At 34.0% G+C, this 15,271-nt stretch overlaps 1 pseudogene; it reads right to left on the bottom strand.

Moving 5' to 3' along the window:
- Window positions 1–15,271, bottom strand: part of LOC139869218 (sulfate transporter 4.1, chloroplastic-like) — a 73,024-nt pseudogene that overhangs the window by 52,769 nt on the left and 4,984 nt on the right.

Here is a 15,271-nt window from a genome sequence, read left to right as displayed (position 1 = left end):
CGGGTACGGGTTATTCACGGTAGCCGGACCGGAGAGCCACGTTCTAAGATCCTTAAACCCCTCCTTATGTATTGAGCAGGCATATTAAACCCCACGGTTAAAATATGCATGATCAAGTGATAGGATATTCAGTGAATGCACCGAGCAAGACGTTCACCACCTTTTGTACGTTCACCACCTGTAACTAGATCAAGACATTTAGCAAATATTACCGCCGTTGATTTTTCTTTAGAATCGTCATCCAGTCGACCAAGTACTCCAGTTCAAATTTCTGATAATCCATTTTTTGAACCCGATCTCACAATTGAGAATCCGGAGAATATTCAGGGACGATTCGTAGATCCTGAACCATTAAATTTTCCTCCGGAACCACCAATCATTCAAACAGAGATTGTTGAGGAACGAACCATTAAATCAGAATCCTCTAGTGATTCCGATTCAACGAATTCAATTATGGAGAATCTGGAACCTTTAAGTATGGAAGACCGAATGAGAGCTAAACGCACTGGCCAAGGTCACGCAATTACTCATCCAGACATTAATGCGCCAGATTATGAAATCAAAGGACAAATTCTACACATGGTGACTAATCAATGCCAATTTAGTGGTGCGCCAAAGGAAGATCCAAATGAACATCTACGTACCTTTAATAGGATCTGCACACTATTTAAAATCCGAGAAGTAGAGGATGAACAGATATATCTCATGTTATTTCCCTGGACTTTAAAGGGAGAAGCCAAAGATTGGTTGGAATCGTTACCTGAAGGGGCGATTGATACATGGGACGTTTTAGTTGAAAATTTTCTTAAACAATTATTTCCTGCATCTAAAGCCGTAAGACTTCAAGGAGAAATTGTTACATTCACACAAAAGCCGAATGAAACTCTATATGAGGCGTGGACTCGATTTGGAAAGTTGTTAAGAGGATGTCTGCAACATGGTTTAGACACCTGTCAAATAGTACAAATATTCTACCAAGGATGCGACATCACTACAAGGAAAGACATAGATATAGCAGCTGGTGGTTCTATTATGAAGAAAACCGAAACTGATGCTTACAAAATTATTGATAACACTGCTTCCCACTCACATGAGTGGCACCAAGAAAAAGATATCGTTAGATCATCTAAAGCAGCTAGAGCCGATTCTAGCCATGACTTAGATTCCATTTCCGCAAAGATAGATGCTGTCGAGAGACGAATGGAAGAGATGACTAAAGATATTCACTCAATACGAATTAGTTGTGAGCAGTGTGGAGGACCACATTTGACAAAAGATTGTCTCAGTATTGAATTAACAATGGAACAAAGAGAGAATATTTCATACATAAACCAAAGGCCTGGAAATAATTATCAGAATAATTATCAACCGCCAAGACCAATTTACAATCAAAACCAGAATTATAACAGAAATATTCCATACAACAACCAACAAGGTCCTAGCAATCAACAATTATCCAATAATAATTACAATCAGCAAAGACCTAATTTTCAAAACAAACCACCACAACAAACCGATGATAAAAAGCCGAATTTAGAAGATATGATGACGAAGCTAGTTGAAACTCAAACGCAGTTTTTCACATCTCAGAAACAAACTAATGAACAAAATGCTCAAGCATTTAGAAATCAACAAGCTTCTATTCAAAATCTGGAACAAGAAGTAAGTAACCTAGCAAGGTTAATAGGTGAAAGAAAACCGGGAAGTCTACCTAGTGATACAAATGCTAACCCCCGTAATGAAACAGCTAAAGCCGTTACCACAAGAAGTGGTACAACACTTAAACCACCTGAAATACCTGTAACTTCTGATGAAGCTATTCCTACTCTACAAGAACCACAACCTGATCAAGATAAGGAAAAAGAACCAGTAGTTGAGAAGGTTAATGAAGATAACAAAGTTAAGGCTAAACCTTATGTTAAACCATACCAACCACCACTTCCTTACCCGAGTAAAATGAAAAAAGAGAAACTTGAAGCCGAGCAATCCAAATTCTTGGATATGTTTAAACAGATAAATGTAAATCTTCCTTTCATTGATGTGATTTCAGGAATGCCTAGATATGCTAAATTCTTGAAAGATCTAATTTCAAATAGAAAGAAAATGGAAGAACTCTCGGCTGTTACCATGAATGCTAATTGTTCAGCAGTGCTGTTGAATAAGATACCAGAAAAACTATCTGATCCAGAAAGTTTCACAATTCCATGTTTTTTGGGTAGTCTTAGTTCAATAGAAGCATTGGCAGACTTAGGTGCTAGTATAAATCTAATGCCATATTCACTATACGCTAAACTAGACCTTGGAGAATTGAAACCAACAAGAATAAGCATACAACTAGCCGATAGATCAATTAAATATCCTAGAGGGATAATGGAGAACATGCTAGTTAAAGTTGGTACTTTAGTATTTCCAGTAGATTTTGTTGTTCTGGACATGGAAGAAGATTCTCAAGTTCCTCTCATATTAGGAAGACCATTCTTAAATACGGCTAAAGCAATGATAGACGTGTTCGGTAAGAAATTGACCCTAAGTATAGAGGACGAGAGTGTTACCTTTTCAGTTGATAGAGCAATGCAACAACCACAATCTGCAGATGATACATGTTATTATATTCAAACTATAGATGCACATGCAGAATTATTAGAAGAATTTCCAGAATTACAAGGAACAGGAGAATGTTCTTTAGGAGAAGGTAATGAACCAATTGACGAAGCTGAAATGTTAGCTACACTTATAGCTAATGGATATGAACCAACAACAGAAGAAATTCAAATACTAAAAGAAGAAGACAGATATCGATACAAATCATCGATAGAAGAACCTCCGAAATTAGAGTTAAAGCCACTTCCAAACCATTTGGAATACGCTTATTTACATGCTGAATCTGAATTACCTGTAATAATATCGTCTTCTCTTACTGAAAATGAGAAATCATAACTCATTTCTGTGTTGAAAGCTCATAAACCAGCCATTGCATGGAAGATTCATGATATTAAAGGAATAAGTCCTTCGTATTGCACACATAAAATCCTTATGGAAGAAGGTCATAAAACGTATGTGCAACGCCAACGAAGACTAAATCCTAATATGCAAGATGTAGTTAAGAAAGAGATTATTAAACTGCTAGATGCAGGTCTAATTTATCCAATCTCTGATAGTCCATGGGTAAGCCCAGTTCAATGCGTGCCTAAGAAGGGTGGCATGACTGTCATTACAAATGAAAAAAATGAGCTTATTCCTACTAGGACTGTAACAGGATGGCGTGTATGTATTGATTATAGAAAATTAAATGACGCAACCAGAAAAGATCACTTTCACTTACCTTTCATTGATCAAATGTTGGAAAGATTAGCCGGAAATAGTTACTATTGTTTTCTAGATGGATTTTCCGGATATTTTCAAATTCCAATAGCACCCGAAGATCAAGAGAAAACCACATTCACGTGCCCTTATGGTACTTTTGCTTACAAACGCATGCCATTTGGACTTTGCAACGCCCATGCAACCTTTCAAAGGTGTATGATGGCGATTTTTCATGACATGATAGAAGAATGCATGGAAGTTTTCATGGATGACTTTTCAGTATTCGGTGATACATTTGAAACATGTCTAGTTAATCTGGAATGAATGCTTATTAGATGCGAACAATCAAATCTAGTTCTTAATTGGGAGAAATGCCATTTTATGGTTAAAGAAGGCATCGTTCTTAGTCATAAAATTTCAAAAGAAGGAATTGAAGTGGATAGAGCTAAAGTAGATGTAATTGCTAAACTTCCACATCCCACCAATGTTAGAGGAGTTAGGAGTTTTCTAGGGCATGCCGGTTTTTACCGACGTTTCATAAAAGATTTTTCTAAAATTGTCACTCCTATGAATAAACTCCTAGAAAAGGATGCTCCATTCATCTTTTCAGATGAATGTATCAAATCTTTTAATATTCTTAAAGAGAAACTCACTAATGCGTCGATCATGATAACACCAAATTGGAATATACCATTTGAACTAATGTGCGATGCAAGTGATTTTGCAATGGGAGCCGTTTTAGGACAAAGGATTGAAAAACGATTTCAACCTATATATTATGCTAGTAAGACGTTACAAGGAGCACAAACGAACTATACAACTACTGAAAAAGAACTCCTTGCTATTGTCTTTGCTTTTGACAAATTTCGATCATATCTCGTTCTAGCAAAAACGGTGGTCTATTCCGACCATTCTGCTCTTAGATACCTATTTTCAAAACAAGATGCTAAACCAAGATTAATCCGTTGGATCTTACTCTTACAAGAGTTTGATATTGAAATCCGAGATAAAAGATGAGCAGAAAATCTCGCCGCTGATCATCTTTCTCGTCTTGAAAATCCCGAATTAGAAGTTCTAAATGAATCGGCCATACAAGACAACTTTCCTGATGAATATCTATTGAAGATAGATTATAAAGAAATTCCATGGTTTGCAGACTATGCAAACTACTTAGTTTGTGGATTCCTTGAAAAAGGATTATCGTACCAAAAACGAAAGAAATTCTTCAGTGATATAAAACACTATTTTTGGGAAGATCCACATTTGTTTAAAAGTTGTCCAGATGGAATAATACGCCGATGTGTATTCGGAGATGAAGCCAGTAAAATATTAAACCATTGTCACACAGGACCAACAGGAGGGCATTATGGGCCTCAACTAACAGCAAGAAAAGTTTATGATGCTGGATTCTATTGGCCTACAATTTACAAAGACTCACACCTTCTTTGCAAATCCTGTGATGCTTGTCAAAGGGCCGGAAAAATAAGTCAACGTGATGAAATGCCACAAAATGTCATACAAGTATGTGAAGTATTTGACATTTGGGGTATTGACTTTATGGGTCCATTTTCAAAATCTCATAATAATCTATATATACTCGTAGCCATTGATTATGTATCTAAATGGGCGGAAGCACAAGCTCTCCCAACTAACGATGCACGAGTTGTAGTTAACTTTTTAAAACATCTTTTTGCAAGGTTTGGAACACCGAAAGCTTTAATAAGTGATCGGGGTACTCATTTCTGTAATAATCAACTTGAGAAAGTTCTTAAAAGATATGGAGTAACTCATAAAATCTCCACCGCATATCATCCACAAACAAGTGGACAAGTTGAAAATACCAACCGAGCTTTAAAACGTATTCTAGAGAAAACTGTAGGATCAAATCCGAAGGAATGGTCCATTAAATTGGAGGATGCACTCTGGGCTTTTAGAACAGCCTACAAAACTCCAATTGGAACCACACCTTTTAGACTTGTTTATGGAAAAGCATGTCATCTTCCAGTAGAAATTGAACACAGAGCATTTTGGGCTTTGAAGACATGTAATCTTGATTTACATGAAGCCGGACGTCTACGATTAAGTCAACTAAACGAATTAGAAGAATTAAGACATGAAGCATATGAAAATTCGTTAATCTATAAAGAAAGAACGAAGAAATGGCATGATAAAAGAATCCGAAGTTCAAAAGAATTTAAAGAAGGAGACAGAGTTCTTCTTTTCAATTCATGATTCAAGCTATTTCCTGGAAAATTGAAATCAAGATGGTCTAGACCATTCATAGTCAAAAGAGTTTTCCCATACGGAACGATAGAATTAATAAATTTAAATGGGATTGAATTTAAAGTTAATGGTCACAGAGTTAAACATTACATACATGGTCCGATGGAAGAAGACAATGAAGTTAATCACAATTTCGATACCACAGCTAACTAAGTATAGGGGGTTTATGTATTTCTGTTAGAGTTAGATTGTCTGTTTTCGTGTAGTTCTCGAAAATGGAACCCGAATGGTCTTTCCCTAGCAGATCCTAAAGAACTAGTCTTCTCCCCCCATTCTGAATTTTTATTTTTTTTAGGAAATGAAGACTGCCTGTGAACTAAACCATGGTCTAATGCTACACGCTTTGATCACTAAACGTAATAATGATACACTTCCGAGTGAAATAGTATCAGTAATCAGAGAAAGATTGGACGGAGTTAGAAAAGAATCCAGATGCGGAAATAATAAGTTACAATTTGGTAAAGGAAAATCAAAATCCGCAGCGAAAAGAAGAGCACGACACCTAGAAAGATGTCACAAATGCGGAAAATGGTCACATGGAGGTAAATGTTCAAATAATCAAACATATTCAAACACCGAATTTGTTACTTTATGCAGAGACGGACCGTTCGTATGTTTAGAAGAAAAAAACACTGAATGCTCGAGGTTACGCCTATGTAGCCATGGAAAACCAATTAAACCGACTATCTTATGAATGGGATAGATCATATAACTAAGAAATCTATTTCACAGGTATGTTTGTACAGTTTTTATTTTTTTATTTTTATTTTTAACCTTTTGATAATAAACGCTAATTTGTTCGCTATAAAGTATTAAATTGGTATTGAATAAAATTAGGTTTGACGACCGAAATTATTGATATCATACAAAAATTTATTACATCACTGCGAAATTTAACGTTTATTCTTAAGGTATAAATATCTTTAATCAATCAACCCAAAATATTTCAAAAATTCGTCATGAGTTAAATTAGGTCTTGGAACCGAAATTACTTTACCGAAAAGAGGGGCGCATATTTTTGATAATATTTGATTGATTAAAGTGGGATAAAAAGCCAAAAAGATTTTTAATTTTATTTTTACCATGTTTTTAAAATTAATATATAAATCTTAAATTAATATTGTAAACTTTGTAAAAACAATATATTTAAAATTGTAAATATTTGAAAAATTAATATAAGTTTGGTGTGAATTTATAATATGAATTTTTAAATTAAGTTTGGTGTAAATTTTTTATTTTTAAAAAATATGAATTTTATTTTTATGCATTTTAAATTGTAAGTTTGGTGTGAATTTTTAATATTAATTTTGAATTTTATATTTAAATTGTGTGAATTTAAAAACAAAAATTTACTTTATCTCATTAAGTTAAAAATATGATTTTTAAAATTCGTCGTAAGTTGAAGACTAGGTCTTTGAACCGAAATTGCTTTACCCAAGGGAGGGACGAGAACTTTTATTATCATTATTTTAATCTTATTGAATTAAAGTATGCCAAAAACATTAAAAAAAACCCCAAAAAAATCTTAGCTTTTAAAACAATCACAACAAAAAGACAAATTTTAAAATTTTGTCGAAGGACGGACTAGGACATCGATCCGAAACGACCTCGTCCTAAATAACAAGGGAAACAAAATTTTAAAATTAATTACTTAATTGTTTTAATTAGTATAAGATGTTAAAAAAAAAAATACAAACTCCGCGACTCGCGGAGTTTGAAAGGGAAAAACACCGCGACTCGCGGAGTTCCAAAAATACAGAAAAAAATAAAAGGGCCAGAACAGATCAGTCCACACTACCACCCACAAATTCTGCGAAAATAAACCCGAAAAAACCCGAAAAAAACCCCCCAAAATCACAATTTTCAACCGTTAATCATCAAATCTTTTACTAAAATCATGTTGAGAAGGATGCTATCAAGGAATTACTCAAGAAAAACGGTAAATTTCTACACCTAAACACCATTTAATCCGAAAATTAGTGTTCTTGAGCAATTTTTTCCCCAATTTGATTTTGATGCTTTTTAGTGTAATTATGCTTAAATTGTTTATGTATTATGCTTGTATAACCTAGATTGATGCCATTTAACATGATTAGAAGCCTTAAACTTCAAATTTTGAGTAATCTAGGGTTTGTATTCTTGAGCAATTTGGGGCTTTTTGATATAAACAGGTTATGGCCGATTTTTGTCATGAATTATTGCTAAATTAAGTAGTGTAACATGTTTAGGTAGTTAAATGATCCAAACTTTGAGCCTAAACATGATTTTGAGAATTAAAGTGGACTTTTTCAAGTCTAAAATTCATGAACTTGATTTTTGAGAGATAATGCCATTTGAAACTTGTTTAATTGCTAGTGATGATTATTTTCACATGTTATTTGAGTTGAATGCTTATGAACTTGGCGAACATTTTCGTATATGCTTATTTGAAAAAGTGTAGATTTGATGAAAATATGAAAATGAGCTTAAGTTTGATATAAATTGATCATGTCATTGTAATTATTTTGATTGATGATTTTGCTGACACTAATGCATATTTGGATGCACAAAAATTGTGTTTGATGTGTTTTGCAGACTGAAAGGGGTGAATCTTCATCCCAAGCTCGCAATGCTCCTGCTGAGAATGCGGAACAATAGGAGGTGGATAACTACTACAAACAAGATATACCTCATCCAGTCATGACATTTTCTTATATGCACTTGGAAGATTTGCACCCGAACCTGAGATTTGACAGACTTTGGATAGATTATCCAAAATACCAAAGGGGTTTGCATACTCTTCATTCTAAAGTTGTTGAGGTACCTAGGGTCATAGAATGGGGACCATTAGAAGTTGTAGAATTGGCCGGGCCAATTAGGGAATTACTTGCACAGAGGTATGGTAATTCTACTTTTAACGACTGGGTACGTTTATTCACCATGCGTAGACCTGTATATAAAGTATGGTGTGAAGAATTGTTGTGTAGTATAGAATTAAATGATCGGGTAGCTAGTTTAACCGATCGATCTTTTATTAGATTTTTGTTAGGAGGTTCGATGCGCCACATGTCTTTACTAGACATGGCTCAGGCTTTAAGTATATATACGCCTGAGAAGTTAGCATCTGCCGATTGTAGAGGGTTGATACTAAATGGTAGAAAGATAGATGAAAATTTTGATACACATGGTGTATGGAGTCAAATGACAAGCCATCACCGATTCAAAGGAGGAAATTACTCTTATTTGGATATAGATAGAGCTGAATTAAGAGTAATTCATAGGTTTTTAGCTAATTCGATTACACAAAGAGGTAAGAACAAGGAAAAGGTAAATGAACAGGATTTGTTTTACCACATGTGTATTCGAGACCCACAAAGCGCTGTAAGTATACCTTATTGTGTGGGTTATTATTTATCAGCTATGGTTAGGGGGATGAGACCGCATAGCATAATAGGAGGTGTATATTTATTACTTTGATTGCTGAATATCTCGGTGTGGATATAAGTCGGGGGGGATTATTAGTCGAAGAACCAGAACCCCGTGATACAATAGGTTTAAATGTATACCATGGTGCGAAAGTTTTGAAGAGGCGAAATAACGCCGCAGTACAATATCATGGTAGACATCCACATGTTGAGAGAAACCAACAGCAAGGTAATTTAGGAGGGGGAAATGAAATGCAAGAAATGCAAAGGTTTATAGCTTCACAGGAGTACGAAAATGCTAGACAGAGAGCATTTGAAAATTGGCAAGTTCATCAAAACCAAATCATAGCTTATTGCCAACATATAGGTAGAAACTATATTCCTACTCCAAAGCCCATATTCCCTCCCTGGTCTATAGAGATTCAACCACCGTATCCTACGTATAACCCAGCCGAAGCATTTTATAGCACCTATGGTTATGCATGGAACCCCTACTGGTATCAGTATCATCCCTAGTCTACTTAGTTTTATTTATTTTGTAATTTGTAATGTTGATACGTTTAATACTTATTTAATATTGTAATAGTTGTTATAATTTTCTAACTTTTATTCTTAGATTTTAATAATTTTTGAATGTGGGGTAATATACCAAACTTCAAAAATATGTATATATGTTTGCAGTTTATCTTATGTACACAACAGGGTAAAACAACGCATTTTCAAAGACTGGCATTAAGTTCAGCAAAAGCAACTAATTTTGATGACAAGATGCAAAATATATGTGAAATAACAACAAGACGGAATGAAAAAATGATATGCACCATTTATCATTCAGCAAGCAAACACAAATATGTTTGGAAACTTTGGTAAAATTTAATCATTTTCACACAAATCACCCTCAATAATTTAAATTGTTACTGATTTCTTGCAAATGAGGGCATTGCAAGATCTTAAGTGTGGGAAGGGGTTAAATTCTTTCGGATTTTTAAAATTTTTATCTTAAACACTTGGTTACCATTAAAAATACTAGTAACGTAGTAGTTGTATTAGAATCTAGTGCTCTCTGATGATAAAGAACAGCCCTAGTCTTATATACTGACTACCCAATTCTAGTAAAAAAAATTTCAAAATTTTCAATTAAATGAACTCAAAATCATGTTTATACATATTTATGAACGATAAAACTAGGTGTTAACACCGAAATTATTGTTACCTCAGAAAGGACATAAATTGAGAAACAAACCAAAATGTTAAAATTCATTTAAAATGGAATAGAGGACAATAAAAAGGAAAATAAAAGCCAAGTGTGAGAAAATTTACCAAGTTATCTTAAACATATGTCACATATTTCTGTAACAAATAACTGAAAATACTTTTGCTTTGGACTAAACTAAACTATTTTACCCGATGAAAGAAAAGAAGAGATGGATCTACACGATGAATCAATTCCATCATTAAAAGGAAGTAAAGTCTTCCGAAAAAGACACGCGCTTCTTGATTTAGGTCAAGAAGTTGTCTTCCAGACCAGCTGTAGGTTGACGAAAAATCTAGAAAAGTCATCTCTAAAATCAGCAGGAAATCCACGGACCTCAGCATTAAACAGGGTCGCCAAGTGGTCAGATTTATCCTAACCATGAGAAGGATTTATCTCGTACAATGGGGGGCACCATGCAAATTAGCTGGATAAGACTAATGAATCAGATCCCCAGAAAGGATAATCTCCTTAAAGATTAAAAATCAGCTTTTAAGCCTGATATTACTCAATCCTAGAGATTGACCTTAAAGATTGAGAATTCAAACTCATGGAATTCAATGATATCTAAACTCGAGCTTGAACGAGAAAATATTTTGATAAAATTACAAGCCGATTTATTTTCTAAAAACCCATTTTATATGCGTTCATTACCATTGAACGTAAAATCCTAGGAATTCACCTGGAATTCATTAGGTCACCTGAACCAAATCGGGTGTCAACCGTAAGAACGGTGGTTGCATAGCATGGTCAAGGACAGGACCTTTTGCCAGACTGAAAAATTATAAGGGTGAGCTTTACTATTGCTCCTACCAAGGATAGTAATTGCGTCCAACACGTTATAGACCATAATTAAAAGCATGTCAGGGGACATTGCCTTAACAGTTGCTTGTTCAACGCTTTCCTTTACAACCGGACGGTAGTTTACCGAAAGGTAATATACGGGACAAGTAAACTGGACGTGTTGCTTTCCTAATACAAGGTTAGCAAGTGGGTGACACAAAACCATAAGTTTTGAGCTAAAATTTTCAAATATGAAACCCACCAAACCCACAAAAATAATTTGCAAACACCGGTAAAGGGTTATTCCGGAAAACTTATCTAGGGTAAAAACTAGATTTAATTTTCAAAAGATCAAATGTTTTCATAAAGATCCAATTTCCTTAATGGATCTAAATTTTTATAGTCATGTGGGACTGTAAACCATGTCGTTACTACCATTGTTTATACCGCCGTATAGAAATCACTGATGTACAAAGTGTGAAGAATAAAGAAGTGATTCTAGTATTTCAAGACGATATTGCTTGAGGACAAGCAACGCTCAAGTGTGGGAATATTTGATAATGCTAAAAACGAACATATATTTCATAGCATTATTCCTCAAGAAAGACAAGCTTTTAGTTGCAATTGTTCTATTTACAAGTGATATTCGTTTAAATATTAAAAGGTGAAGACAAAAGACAGATTCGACAAATTGAAGACGCAAACGACCAAAAAGCTCAAAAGTACAAAATACAATCAAAGAGGTTCCAATTATTGATAAGAAACGTCTCGAAATTACAAGAGTACAAGATTCAAAACGCAAAGTACAAGATATTAAATTGTACGCAAGGACGTTCGAAAATCCGGAACCGGGACCAGAGTCAACTCTCAACGCTCGACGCAACGGACTAAAAATTACAAGTCAACTATGCACATAAATATAAGATAATATTTAAATAATTCTTATAATTATTTATATATTATATAAATAAAAAAATCCGTCGGCAAGAAAGACTCCAAAGTTGGTGAGCTGGAATTTCAAACTCCGCGACTCGCGGAGTTTGAAGGCAGAAAAGGCCGCAAGTCGCGGAGCCCCAAAAACTAAAACTCCCTATAAAAGCAAACGAATTCTGATCGCAAAAGATAACATATATATCCATAATCTATCTCTCTCTCAATATATACGTAATATTTATATTTATAATTTATATTTTAATTTTAATTTTAATTTTAATCCTAATAATAAGGGTATGTTAGCAAATGTGGTAAGGGTGTAAGTCGAAATTCTGTCCGTGTAACGCTACGCTATTTTTAATCATTGTAAGTTATGTTCAACCTTTTTAATTTAATGTCTCGTAGCTAAGTTATTATTATGCTTATTTAATCCGAAGTAATCATGATGTTGGGCTAATTACTAAAATTGGGTAATTGGGCTTTGTACCATAATTGGGGTTTGGACAAAAGAACGACACTTGTGGAAATTAGACTATGGGCTATTAATGGGCTTTATATTTGTTTAACTAAATGATAGTTTGTTAATGTTAATATAAAGATTTACAATTGGGCGTCCCTATAAATTACCATATACACTCGATCGGACACGATGGGCGGGGTATTTATATGTACGAATAATCGTTCATTTAACCGGACACGGGAATTGATTAATAGCCACTAGAATAATTAAAACAGGGGTGAAATTATGTACAAGGACACTTGGTATAATTGATAACAAAATATTAAAACCTTGGGTTACACTCAGTCGACATCCTGGTGTAATTATTAAACAAAGTATTAAAATCTTGTTACAGTTTAAGTCCCCAATTAGTTGGAATATTTAACTTCGGGTATAAGGATAATTTGACGAGGACACTCGCACTTTATATTTATGACTGATGGACTGTTATGGACAAAAACCAGACGGACATATTAAATAATCCAGGACAAAGGACAATTAACCCATGGACATAAAACTAAAATCAACACGTCAAACATCATGGTTACGGAAGTTTAAATAAGCATAATTCTTTTATTTCATATTTAATTTCTTTTATTTTATATTTAATTGCACTTCTAATTATCGCATTTTTATTGTTATTGTATTTAATTGCACTTTTAATTATCGTACTTTTTAATTATTGCAAGTTTATTTTATCGCATTTTTATTATTCGCAATTTCATTATCGTTATTTACTTTACGCTTTAAATTAAGTCTTGTATTTATTTATTATTTTACATTTGGTTTTAACTGCGACTAAAGTTTTAAAATCGACAAACCGGTCATTAAACGGTAAAAACCCCCCTTTATAATAATAATATTACTTATATATATATTTGTATTTTTATAAAAGTAAACTAATATAGCGTTAAACTTTGTTTAAAGATTTTCCCTGTGGAACGAACTGGACTTACTAAAAACTACACTACTGTACGATTAGGTACACTGCCTATAAGTGTTGTAGCAAAGTTTAAGTATATCCATTCTCTAAATAAATAAATATCTTGTGTAAAATTGTATCGTATTTAATAGTATTTTCTTGTAAAATTTAATAGTATTTTATACCCCTTAGCTTTGACATCAAAAATTTGTGTTCTTAACCTATCAATATCTTCTAAGCACCACTTAAAGTCAAGTAACAAGTAATGAAACATTTTCACTTTTTCATTATCAAGATAGTTTACAAAGTTTTGTACCTTATTGGCAGAAACTTTATTACAAGTAGTATCCTTATCCATCTTCTCAACAGCTTTCAGATCTTCCTCAAACTTGCTAGAGCCACCATCCCTTTCAATTATAACCATAAGACGCTTATCCTCTTCCTCATCAGATGATGAGTCTTCATCTTCCCATGCTTCTGTGTACAAAGCCTTTTCTTGTTCTTTGTTCTTTGATTTTTCTGCTTCACTCTTTAACTTCATGTACTTGAGCTTATACTTTCTTGCTTTGTCAATAGACTTGTTGGTATTTGAACCTCCTTCACCCTTAGACCAGCAATCAGCAGCTTTGTGTCCTATCTTGCCACACTTAAAGCATTTAGCCTTCTTTGGATCAAAAGTACTCTTGCTTTTACCCTTCTTGTAACCAAACTTTTTCTGCTCAATCCTTTGAGTCAGAAGAGCCAACTAATCTTCCAGATCTTTAATCTCCTCATCTTCATCAGAATCACTATCATCATCAGAAGTTTCATCACTTTCAGATTCAACCTTGCTAGAGTAACTAGAGAACAATTGCTTATTCTTCTTTGTGGTAGCCACCAATGCAGCTTCTGGATCTTTAGCAGTTTTCTTAGCATTGATCTTGTTCTTTAGTTGTGTTTCCTCAAAGTTTGACAGTATGCCAAACAATTCACTTAACTCATAGTTATCTATCTTTTCACTGATTACCATAGATGTAATCACAGATTCAAAGTTTGAAGGTAACAGTTCAACGAACTTTTGACACAACACTTGTTGTGTTTTCTGTACCCCAACACTTTTAAGATCATTTATCAGAACCTGAAATCTTGAATGAAGATCACTTAAAGATTCTTTAGGCTGAGCAGCAAAATTTTCATAACATCTAATCAGATTCTTTTTCTTCTGAGTCTTAACAACAGTGACTCCTTCATAGTCATTAAGCAACAGATCCCACATAGCTTTAGCAGTCTTGGCATGACTGATCTTTCTTAGAATTGGAACAGTAACAGCATTTCCAATAATACTCCTTATTTTGCTATCAAGTTTGAATTTTATGGCTTCTGCCTCAGACCACCTTTCTCTTGGGGTTTCACGAAAATAAGCAGGTTGTGCAGCAACAGGATCTGTGGCAGGAACAGCATCAACCATTACACCAGGAATAATGGGTCCTGTTGTGAGAACTTGTTCAGCTTCTTCATGAATAGATCCTAAAAACCATAGGACTTTCAACTTCCAAGTTGCAAAATCTGTGCCATCGAATATTGGCACACCTTTTTCAGCCATGACAGGGGTTGAAATGGTACTGGTAGACATTTTGATGAAAATATGGATCGTTTTAAAAGATTACCAAGAATTGGATTTACACATTTCCCGCTCTGATACCAGTTATTAGTTCACAGCAATTGAACTATGAACACCAGACTCTCAATTAAACAATAAATAAGAATTATTAGTGCAAGAATTGAGAGAACACGATAATGAAATATGAAATTGATAATGTTGATCGTGCAAAAAAAAAAAGATACAAGTTCAAAGAAAATCATACGACCCTATTTATACAGATAAACACCAAATCTAAAGATTTGGTTTCCAA

The sequence above is a fragment of the Rutidosis leptorrhynchoides genome, chromosome 9, assembly GCF_046630445.1.
Source record: "Rutidosis leptorrhynchoides isolate AG116_Rl617_1_P2 chromosome 9, CSIRO_AGI_Rlap_v1, whole genome shotgun sequence".
In the NCBI taxonomy this organism is placed as follows: domain Eukaryota; kingdom Viridiplantae; phylum Streptophyta; class Magnoliopsida; order Asterales; family Asteraceae; genus Rutidosis; species Rutidosis leptorrhynchoides.
Note: the sequence above shows the minus strand (reverse complement) of the source record. Positions and strands in the feature narration are given on the sequence as shown.